This window comes from Glycine soja, chromosome 19 (genome assembly GCF_004193775.1).
Source record: "Glycine soja cultivar W05 chromosome 19, ASM419377v2, whole genome shotgun sequence".
Lineage (NCBI taxonomy): Eukaryota > Viridiplantae > Streptophyta > Magnoliopsida > Fabales > Fabaceae > Glycine > Glycine soja.
This window is the reverse complement of record NC_041020.1, coordinates 28,444,335-28,456,601: the sequence shown is the minus strand read 5'-3', so window position 1 is coordinate 28,456,601 and position 12,267 is coordinate 28,444,335. Positions and strand designations below refer to the sequence as shown.

Below are 12,267 nucleotides of genomic sequence, written 5' to 3'. Positions count from 1 at the left end.
TAAGGCTAACCCAAAATAGTGAGAAAATTAAAACGAAAAAGAACACAAAACATACATAAAATAACCAAAAAATGTAGTGTGTATTGTAGCCTAGCCATGCTTCTCTATGTTCTTACATGTGAGGATTCAATCCAATTACATACCTTTATTTTTTTTCAACCATTTTGCTATTTGTTCATTGGTTTTTTTTTCATCTGATGGTTATTTGTGTGCCTTAGTTGATTCTAGTTCATTTTGCATGTGCTATTTGTGTTCATAGTTGTGTTTTTAAAAGTTTTTATTTGACTGCATTTATATGGTTACTTTGCATTTGGTACCTTCTTAGGTAATGAAGTAAATAATTTGACGGAAGATTTAAAGTTTTTCAACAAATAAATTCAACCACTCCATAACACAAGCCATAATATGCTTCTCTGTCGTGCTACTTATGTGGCTTACACAACACTAATGACACTAAACTAAAAAAAAAATAAGAAGGAATAGAATTGTGTAACAGCCATGTCCAACAGTGTGGCCTTTTAGTGCTGATCTATTTGTCCAATGATATGTATGCACTCTAAACTCATGGCCCTCTTCATTATATACCCCCTTAAAATTGTTTGATGTCTGTTCTCACCTTTTATAACCAATTTTTGCGTTTGTGTTGACCCTTTCCTTTTATTTTCAGCCTTTTAAATTTTTTGTGTAGTCTATTTCTTAATTGTTTTAGGCTTTTAATTCGCAAGTGAGATCCTTTACCTTCAATAGCCTATTTGGCCAAAAATATCTAGGCACTTCAAGCTCAACGTGGGACTTATGCTGTAATAGGAAGGAATATAGAAGCATAAAACTGAAAGTAGCATATACATGGGATTAAAATAGTAAGATTTTGACGTTGTCTCTAGCCTCAAGGATCACATAGTAATTCCACAATAAGAGAATGAATCCCTACGGAGGCACACAACGGCTTTTGCTTTATAGCAGAAAGTTCATCCAGAATAAATAGAATCAGACCATTCACCAGCTTCATAGGAGCAGAAAGTTCAACCTGAAAAATAGAACCAGGCCATTCACCAACTGTTTTGGAGCAGAATGTTTATCCAGAAATAATAGAACCAGGCCATTCAACAACCGCTCTGGAGCAGAAAGTTCATGCAGGAAAAATAGAACCAGAACATTCAGCAACTGCTCTAGAGCAGAAAGTTCGTCCAGAAAAATAGCAGCAGACCATGAAGTTGTTGTTGCAGAGAAGATGCAAGTGCAACCAAGAGTTATTGCAGATAATATGACTTCACAAATTAAGGTATTTCCATTAAAGTTTTTCCTTTTAGAATTATTTCACTATGTATCATTTATCTTTTAAGATGTTGCAGAATTTGGATAATGGAAGTCCAACAGAGGAAGAATGGCAAGCAAGAAAAGTATTTTACAATTTACCTCTCAGATTCTTTAAGAATTCATGTCTATGAAATCAATAACAGTATGTTAATTTCAAAGAAAAAATTGTGATTATAGGAACCGAGAGCACCTGTCTTCTTGCTTACTAAACAAAGATCAGTCACAGATAGGTACAGGTATGTTTAAAAGACAAGACCAAGTCACGGAAAGTCATGCGGTTTCACACAAATATAAATGGTGCTTGCAGTTATTGAGATTTTTTTAATTAAGAAAAGTTCTGTATTTAGTAGACAAAGATCTTCTGTCTTGAATCGAAACATATTGTTAATATATTTTTTTACCAATTTAGTTAGGAGTTTCAATTTTCAAGTGTTTGTGGTTGTGAAGATCATCATTTGTCTCACTCTTCCATCACTTCCCTACCTGAAACAATAACCTCTGATCATCATATCCTAACCAAAGATTCTGACAACACTACCTAGTTTTGTTCAAAGAACAAGGCAATGATAAAGAAAAGTACCTTAGCCAGCCACTATTGTTGTAACAAATGATAGCATTTTTTGGTCCTAACTATAAGAAACTATAAAATGAAACAAAATATAGCGGGATAATAAGTGAAAACTGTTTCTCCAACAAACCCTACGGAGATGGTTTATATAGACTGGAGCAAATTAAGGTTTTGGTATTGGTGGGAGCTAGTTAAGCCTAAAGAAAAGTGATGATCCACGTCTGAAAGACACATTGCACAACTTTCCTAACAACAATTCCTGTGTAAAAGTATCATAAGAATTATTTTTCTTTGGTTCTTGCACATAGAATTCACACAAAGTGAATGTGCCAAATGGCCCATCCAAGAGTGAATATGCCAAATGGCCCATTATGAAGCAAAAAGTGCATAAAAAACATGTACACTGGGTTACATAAATAAAATAGTAATTCCAGAAAAACTCAACTCACATTAGTCCAATCTGTGCAGGTGGCCTCAGGAAATTTTTGTGAAGGTCAAATAGGTCGCATATAAGCGTAATGGAAGGCTCTTCAATAAATTAACCTGATGCAAAAGAATACCAGTACTAAGTTGTAACTTGAGTAATGAAAATCCTCAACGTCCTTATCCTCTCATTCTAATATCTCTGGTAACAGTGACAGAAAGTTAAAGTGAAACATTAATTTTGTATCTTTATAGGCTTATGAGATGGAACTTGGAAGCCAGAATTACACCAACTGATGTAAAGCAAAAGAAAAAAAAATGTCATTTCCAAAAGTTAAATGTGATATTAAGAAATTTTATATGTACCAAAAAAATGAAGTTATTCAGCAGGAAAACATTGCATAGACATAGATGGGATATTGTGAGTTTGTTGATAATTGGCAGAAGTAATTTAGTAAGTTGGAGAGATATTCACCCCAGCATAGGTTACTGCTCTAGTTAAGGTTGCTAGCTTTCTAGTTCCCTCGGCATATACACTAGCATCAATCAGAACAAGCTTCTCCACCTGAATAGATCAACGGCAAATAAATGACCACAGCACACCAGAGTCATTTGATGAAGAAATTTTATGTAAATTGAGTCATGGTGAACATTTAGAAGTTAATTTATTGGATGGCACATACAAGTTCTGGATAATTGACCACAAAGTCAATGCCAACAGCAAAGCCAAGGCTTGGTCGAACCAATATAATTGGCCTTTTGATGTAACAGTTCGAAAAGTGTTATAGAACAATCAAAATCAGCCTTAACCCAGTGTCACAGTATGCATCATATATTAAGAAAATACCAACCAAGCATGCATCATAGCAATAAAGGCACAAGGTACTAGGATTTAATGTTTTATGATTATCCTCCTAGCTATATGGGTACAGTGTTTGATAATTTCATGCCATAAGCAATAGCTTAGATCTCCAGTCCATAAGCATAAGCAAATAATAAGGTAGTTGCATCAGTACTTTTGATCTATCCAACTTTTAAAAATTGAGTCTCAAACAGAAGAAAAATAATAATGTAGTGATCACTTGTTATTTCATGATTAAATAGCTTCATTTTTTGCATTAATTTCAATCCAACTATATCTTCACTGACAAAACAAAAACATTAATATTGGTTTGAGGTTGTGGTACACAGCTGCGATGATTGGTGAATGTGGCACAATTTTTTATTGGTATCTGAGATAATTTAGAAAAATTTATATTGGAAATGTTACCTCAACCTCCAATGTTACTGTAAATTAGAGAGTAAACATACCAACTCAGTGGGTAATAGGTCAGCCTCAATGAACAATCTCTTTGCTAAGTCAACTTTGGCAAAACAAACAACTAGAGCATGCAAATTCAATGACAAAAATGATGCCCGGATGAAATCCCAATTCAAGATAAGTAAGGCAATACTAAATATGAAGTTGGAATATAACATGTTGCAATATAATCAACATATGAAAATGTCACAAAGGAAAATGATGTTAACAATGCTGGAGAAATGTCGTAGGTCAACAACAATTCTATAATAAATTTACATACCAACATTATAATTCCCAATTACAATCATTTCCAGAAAAAAAAATTGTTCCAAATAAATAATAACAATAACAACTAAGTCTCTAATACTCAAATGTAGACTGAATACTAAAACTTTCAACCATCCTACACTTTATTTGCAAGGATGAAGAAATTTTCAAATTTTTGGAATTCACACGTGCATAACCTCTACAACCCAAATGGACCAGTTTACAGAGTAGCTACTATATAAATGGAAGAACTACTGATGGCAATTAGTACACTAGGGAATACATACCCAACAAATTGGAACAGCTTATGGTCATCATTATTGCATCCCATATTTTTTTATGCTAACTTGACACATGTTTATTCATTAACAAAGTTATTGAATTTCAGTTTTTATATCTGGTTGCAGATCAGGCTTTTGGTGATTTTCTTGAATCCAGATGATTTTCACATGTTCAGGGTCCTTCACGTAGTTCAATTGTCTACAACTTATGTTCTACTTAAATACATATTTTAGCACCATTTATGGTTCCGTAGACAACTGTTGGCCTAATACATTATTTTACAAAGCATAACCTTATATTTCTTTCTTGTCTCAACTTTAGTCTATCATTGGGTTTAATATGTCCTTTATTTTGTTTTACCTTAAACCAAAAGTTATTGCAAACTTCGTCACCTTTCAGGATTGTCATGAATCAACTGTCTTAAAAGCTTAAGGTTTTAGGTGTAAGTAGTTGAATGGTTTTATTATCAGATATTAAACACAGCCCCATGCAAAAGCCTTTGGCCTTGATGAACAATGCACTGGCTCATTTTTACCATGTGCCCAAATTAATCTTTTATTTAGAAGAATTCGGGGCCAGGAAGGATCAAACTTGTCACCACTTGGTGAAGAAGGTTCTAATATCATTTCATGAACCAACTCTCCAAAAGCAAAATTCTTAGGTGTAAGCATATGGTTGGTTTTATTATGTCTCTTGACAAGGATTTACTGCACGTGTTTCTCCTTTTTTTTTTCTCCTTTTCAAACGTTTAAAATTTGCAAGTAATTTTGCATGGCAGTCAATATTATTTTACAGGGTTGACAATTATTCAAAGAAGATGGAAAATACGATAACCATAGTAAAATCAAGCCCTGTGGTATGCGTCACTGTGGACAAGAAATTGAGACAAATATTTTATTTCACTGAGGATGAAGCCAACTTCCACATCAAACAGAGTGCTTTGTTGTATAAACTTAATGTTCACACAATGCCAAAGAGTGACGACTGCCAGTCACTCAAACTAACTGTACAATATTTCCGCACACACACCCACTTTCTCTGTACACTACAAAGTGTAAGTTGTTAACAAAGGAAGGAAGGAGCATAGACTCAAAGATGATCAAAGTTTCCCTAAGAGGTTAAAAGAAGAAAGTTTCATGCAGAAGGCTTGAAGGGTACCTCAAACAGCAAAAAGGAAATCTATACAAAATCAGAATATGCGTACTCATGCTTCTCTGTTGGCATGACTACAATCATTCACATGAACAACCATAGTTTACATTCTTCTTTGCAGCTCATCATATCGTGGATCACCAGACTCTACAGTCCTCAAAGCCGTAGCCAAGGATCAAAGTTAATTCGATCACAACCACATAGCATACTCAGTTTTTCATAGACTAAGTTTTAAAAGCTCGTAATAAGAAAATCCTTTTTGTGATAGACCAGATGGAATTGCAACCATGCACGGAGCATACTCCGGATTTCTTTTAAAAAAAATTCTAAAAGAACTTTGTACACCGAAAGAAAATATTTTCCTTTAGTATGTTTGAATAGAGAATTTTAACTAAGGAAAGAATTTGAATTTTTGTAATTTAGAATTCATTGTTTGGATGTTTTTTTTGTGAAGAATTTAAAATTTTAGAATTTTAAAACAGAATTTTAAACCACTAAAAATCTGGAATTTCAATTTATTTCTAAAAGGTGGGAAATTAAAATTCTCTTTCTTACCGTCTTCTTCAAGAAACATCGTATGAGACGGGTCTGAGCGTAGAGGAACACGTATAATTAGCACATCAATCATATCTTTTATTTTTTTTATTCATTTTTTTCACCCTCATAATTTTAACTTTTTTCATCCAAACATAAAATTTTGAAAATAAAAAAATTTCAATTGAAATATTTAAAATTCTTAGAATTTAAAATTTCTCATTCCAAACACACTTTTAGAAATAAATTTGCAAACATTTTTCATTCCAACTTTATATTTAAAATTGCATGCAGTATCTATCAGTCTCTTAAACCCGTGAGTTTCTAAGAAAGAAACAACAATTTTTATTTCAAATAATTCTAAATGATAAATTAAGTGTTGGCGTTATAAATACAAAATTTAATCATCTTTCTTTTCTTTCCCTTCAAAGCCGAGACTTATAACTTGAAGAAAAATAAAATCAATTTTTGTTTTTAAAACCCATTTCTTAGTATTAGAATCAGGTGATAAGTTAGTTAATCCAAATTTGTCATTCTTTCCTTCTCTTTTTAGTGGATAAGACTACATCCATTTTAATTTTCCTTCATGAAATTTGAAAGTATTGATAAGAAAATAATACATAAGAAACTTTAACTTTGTGTATTAAAACTTATGGTGTTAGCCATTTGAAGCCGTGACCAGTAAAGGATAAAAATTGTTTCTGAATATTATCATATTCATTATTCATAGTTCTTTCAATTAAGGCCTAATGAAGTGAGTTCTGTAAGCTATATATATTGTATTCATGTAAAGCCTATAACAATTAAACTCTCTTACTCCCGCAATTTACCAAAAACCGAATTGCAATAGGCTAAATAACCAAATTTTACTTTACTAGAATATTGATTTAAAATAAAATTTGTCCTCTTATTATGTGACTGGACCGAAAATGGTAAAAAGGAATGCATGGTTGTTGGTCTTTTGCTTGACTAAGGCTTTATGGGGGTTAAATAGCTTGATTACAGATAAAGTTTCAAAATAAAAGAAAGAAAGAGTTACAGAATAAAGCAAGATAATGTTCTCTCATTCCCTTGTGCAGTGGAGACCGAGAGTGTTAGTGTGAGGGAAACTAAATTTTTAAGTTGATAAACACACAAGGATGGTTATAGCGTCATAATATAGCAAATGAACATGACTAAGGGCAAAATCAAGAATAAAATTTGACATAGTCTCCCATTAAGGTACACTTTTCAGAACAACAGTAGCACAGGTAAAAGAAAAAGAATCAAGCAAGATACAATATCAAAATAACAAAAACATATAGAAATACTATTGAATCAAGACCTCATAAGCATGCGGAAATTGAGATAATTTTTTTCTTAGCTCTTAATTATTATTATTCACTATAATTGTAGCATATAAATGTTCTGCATCTACAGTTTCTATTCTGCAGTTGGTATAGATCGATTTGGTGACCACTCGAATATACAAAGAGGTCACAAGGTTTGTGTGGTTCTCCTACCCCTTTTTTTTATTAGCAATAATAGTCATACTTCATTTTCAAGGTCACAAGGTCATTCAGGCACCACAAACATGGAACACGGCAATCCAACATACGCAGAGTTGCAAAAGACAAAAACATTTACCTAGGGAGATTCAGTAAGTCCTAAATGACTATGAATCCCTAAATACACAAGGAATGCTAGCATTTATTTTAGAAGATATTTTTCATGACCACATAAGGAAAGAGCAAGGGAACCTCATCGAACAATGACAGTGACCAATGTAAGAGTAACACTGACTTGTAGGTGGTGGCAGAGTCAACAGCACGACGGTGAGGTTAGGGCACAAGCTACAATAAGGGCACGGTGCATGCGAGCTATAGTGACTCCACAGCGCGAGCAAAAGTGAGCCCACAGCGACAGCTAGACTGAGGCCACGACGGGAGCTTGAGTAAGAGCAATATGCGACCTAAAATGAGGGATTACAAAACAACAGTGAGCACGACAATGAGGGATGATTCAACAACAGTGATGAGGGTGAGAGGACACAAGTTAATTATTGTATCTTTAAAGTTAAAGATGATGCTCAAAAACTGTCTTTGTCTCCCTGCATTCGAAGACGGTTGTAGCTTAAAATTGTCTTAAATAGTTTCCAATTAATTTCTAAATTCCATTGGTTTTTTCATACACTTCATTCTAAGATAGTTGTATAAGTAATCGTCGTCAAAGAGATCATTTGAAGACAGTTTTGAAAAATTGCCTTCGTTTTAGAAGCTAAAATTTATGAAAATGCTATCGCTTTATTATTTATGATGGTTCTCTAACAACCGTAGTCGAAACTACATTGTAAAAAAGGCTTTTAGTAGTGGTGAACACTGTTGATGGATTGGTAAGTGCACCAATTCGTCCCAAGTAGTAAAGTTAAAACGGAAGTCTAAGTATCGTATCCACAGGGACTTTGTTTGTACTTATGTAGATGAATATTTGATTAAGAAGATTTGGAAAATTTGTAGAAAAATAGTAATTTAAATTGAAAAAAAATTAAATCAAACAAGAAGAGAAATTAAACAAGAATTTAAATTGATTAATTAAAGACAAAAATGATGAGAAAATCCAATGTTATTGTAGAAGGAAATTCAAAAGATGAGAATGTTGGGAACTTAGCCTACCAGAGTGATCGAGGTCGTACCCGAATCAAATAAACATTAAAACGTAGTAACTAAGAAGCGATCCTAGGTCGTTTCCCAACGAGCAATGATACACCAAATGTTCATAACAAATAGTAGGAAAATAGTAATGAATGGGGGGGGGGGGGTTGTTTGCTTTTATAAATTAAACAGCGAATAGATGTGAATTAGAAAATATCATAATTAAAACATGTTGCTTCCCCTTGATTCATAAGCAAGTCTCTTATCCTAGGTTACGAGAGTTTATCCTTATTCAGTTCAACCACTTAATCCAACCCTAAATTAAATTACTAAGCGAAATTTAACATAAGGCATTTATTATGTGATTAAGCAACACATACACCAATTACTCATAAACGATCATTAAGCATGAACGTAAATTAAGCGCAGAGACAATTAATCAAGCACTAACCATGCATGAATTAATAGCAAAAAATTTAGAGTAATTAGTGAAGAGGAAAAACTGAATAGAATTTAACAGTAATAATAGAACCTCACAGAGAACTGTGCTTGATCCTCAAGAGAAAACAACGTTGGGGACTTAGCCTTCCATTAATCAATAGAGAACGAAATTATAGATTGAAGAACGAAATTTTATTGCTAAAACGAAAAGTCAGAACTGGAATTGCAAAAACGAAAAAAAAAAGGAGAAAGAGAAGAGAGGGCTAAACTAGAACCTTGGTGTTGTTATATAGTTTTCCAGCCCCAAAGCTTACAAATCTGTTTTAAATCCAAGCCCATAAATAAAATCAAATCAAATCTAGATAAGATAAGATCTAGATGAAATAATATCTAGATGAGATCAAATCTAAATAATATCTAGATAAGATAAAGTCTAGATAAGATAAAATTTTGTAGAATAAAATAGTCTGCCCTCTTCAAGTCCAAGCCCAATTTTGGATTCAAGCCCAATGTTTCATTAATTCCTGAAATTGGATTAAAAACATCAAATTAGTTGAATGGGCCAAATAATAAAACTGTCTAATTAATTTGACAATTAAGATTAATCAGTAATTAAAATGGTGCAAAAATGGTTAAGAAATAGGAGAAAATAATGGCACATCACAGAGCTACTCCTTGATATAATGTTAATTATTTTTTTCTATTTATAAACATTCCAATTTACACCTGCATCTACTAATATACTCTAACTTTGGTCCCCGGCATGAAAGAGCCTAATTTATCTATTTTCTCTCCCAAATTCCTTTGCAGAACTAAAATAGTAAATTGCATTAAGAATAGATATGTATAATAGGCTAAACAAAAATCAACCTATCCCTAGCGATGACTTTATTTAGATATCATTTCCCAGTTCTATTAGAAAATAAAATTTTCCAATGTTACCCCTAAAACTTACCATGCAAATGGGTGATCAAGCCACAAGCAATAATATTAAGCACAGGAAAAGATAATGCAAATGTAATATTCATGAATAGATAGGAAGAGAAATTACATCAAGAGTAGTTGGCGACCAAGTTCCCAACAAAGGGGGTTTTAGACTCTCATTGTCATGGAGGATTTAAAATTGCAAGAGGGAATATTTAGTAAAGGGGGAAAAGATAAGAAAGGGAATGGAGGGAAGAAATGACTCATATTGCTTGCTTCTCCTTCTTCTAGCCTTTTCCTTCTATAAGGAATTGTATTCTCTTGCAATTTATGTGTGTCTTTTCCTTCTTCTCTCTTCTTCTTTTATAGGTGCATATTAGTGAGCTTCTTGCGCTAAGTCCGGCTTTACTTTCCTTAATTAGTCATTTTTTCCTTAATTATTCTTCTTTCCTTAATTAGTCATGCTTTCCTCGATTAGTCTTTTTTCCTTAATTAGCCCTGCTTTTCTCAATTAGTCTTTTTTCCTTAATTAGTCCTATTTTCCTCTATTAGCTTGCTTTCCTTAATTAGCTCGTTTTCCTGGGCTTTATTTTGCTTACTCAGCATCATAAATTCATCACTTTTAATATTCTCTGCACAAAAAATTAAATGATGTCAATTTAATAATTATTTACTCAAAATGAAAAAATTAGGAGAGAAAAAATGCAAATTCCTATATAATTTAACCCTAAAATATACTCATAATTAACAGTTATCAAACTCCCCCAAATTTAAATCTTTACTTGTCCTCAAGCAAAAGGAAAATTTTCAGAGTTTACCAATCACAATTCATGAGATAACTACATATATTCCAAAAAGCTTCATTGGCCAATTCTCAAGTTCACAGTTGTCATAAGTTCATGAAAGGAGTAGAACAAGATGAACTTCAAATGAAATGGTTAGCAAGAATGACTGATCACAAGGAATAATCACCAACTTCAGTCCTCACAAGGCTAGTGTTTCTCTCAATCCCACAAGTATATCGGTAAAAGTGTTTCAATTATAACAACTAAATAGTAAAATTCTAATTTTTCACATCATCTCAATCAATGCTATCATACATGCACAATGTGGATCACTAAGAACTTTATTAGGCTTGTAACGTGGTTGGGCTAACAAAGAAATCATGATTTTTCTAGGAATCAAAGGTTAGGATCTAGGAGAGCATTCATTCCCCCAAATTATTTTCAAACCACAACTTAGAATTGTTCACAACACCAACCTTATTGCTTTGCTACTCTTTTTAGCACCTTTATTTTCTTTGATGATGGTTTACCCTAGCTTTTATTCTTTAAATCTTCTTTTTTTTTTCTTTTTTTTTCTGCAAATGTAAAACATTCATACTAGGTTGGAGTAATATTATATTTTCTAACTCAATTTAACTTGTGGTGTATATTTATTTTCTTGCAATAGAAAATCACCCAAAAACATTCCCCCAAATTTGGGACAAATTTGTCTAAATCCATGAGTACTCTCCTACAACCTAAGAAAGGGTAGTTAGTAAATATCACATTTTGGGCTTGGGTTCCAATGATAAAAATGTTACATTAGGCTCAAAAAGGGTGCAAGGGATGCATTCATTCACATTATGGCTTTTTGGCTAAGTAGATGAATTTAAACTACTGAAATTAAACTGCTGAAATTAAATTGTCTTAAATGCAAGAAATTAAAATGAAAATAAAATAAAATAAGCAAAAATGAAAACAAAACAAAATAAATAAAGACAAATAAAGAAAAATCCTTATCAAAATGGGCCTCAATCTTGTGTGCGCCCTGGATCCCAAGCTTCTTGAGTAGCTGTAATGTCTACAACATAATCATCATAAGCTCCATCGCCACCCACGCCAGAGGTGTTACCCCCATACAGAAGAGGGTTGGACTCCTGGTCAGGCAACCTTTTGTAGAAAAGCCTTTGGCGTCATCAGTGGAGCCTCCATAGAAAGGTGAATGGATAGCTGGTGCAGGTTTTGGGTGACGAGGCAATGGCCATGATGGAGGCTCTGCATCATCTGGACTAGATGCTCTTGCTGGGAAGACGAGGAAAAAGGCTTGCTGGCTATAGAAGAGGTGGTTGGAGGAGGGATTACCGAAGGTGGAGCTGGTGGAGCATCTGGAGTGGTTCGAGCCTTGACTCGCCTTGGTCCCGGGAGGACAATGGAAGGGGCTACTGGATTCACAACTGGTTTGACTTCATCTTGTTCTAGAAACACCAACTTCAGGTGCCAACCATCAAGGTCAACTTCTTGCTCAATTGCCTCCACCTTAAAGCAGGTTTTGTTATCACTAGGATGCTTTATTGCCTCAAACAAGTTGAAGGTGGCTTTTTGGTCCTCCACAATCATCTCCAAGTTTTCATTCTCCATGTCCACAACACATTTTTCAATAAG

At 33.5% G+C, this 12,267-nt stretch overlaps 1 pseudogene; it reads left to right on the top strand.

The window, feature by feature from the left end:
- Positions 1-5,255: 5,255 nt before the first annotated feature.
- LOC114398688 lies at positions 5,256-5,414 on the top strand (annotated as a pseudogene).
- The last annotated feature ends 6,853 nt before the right edge of the window (positions 5,415-12,267 follow it).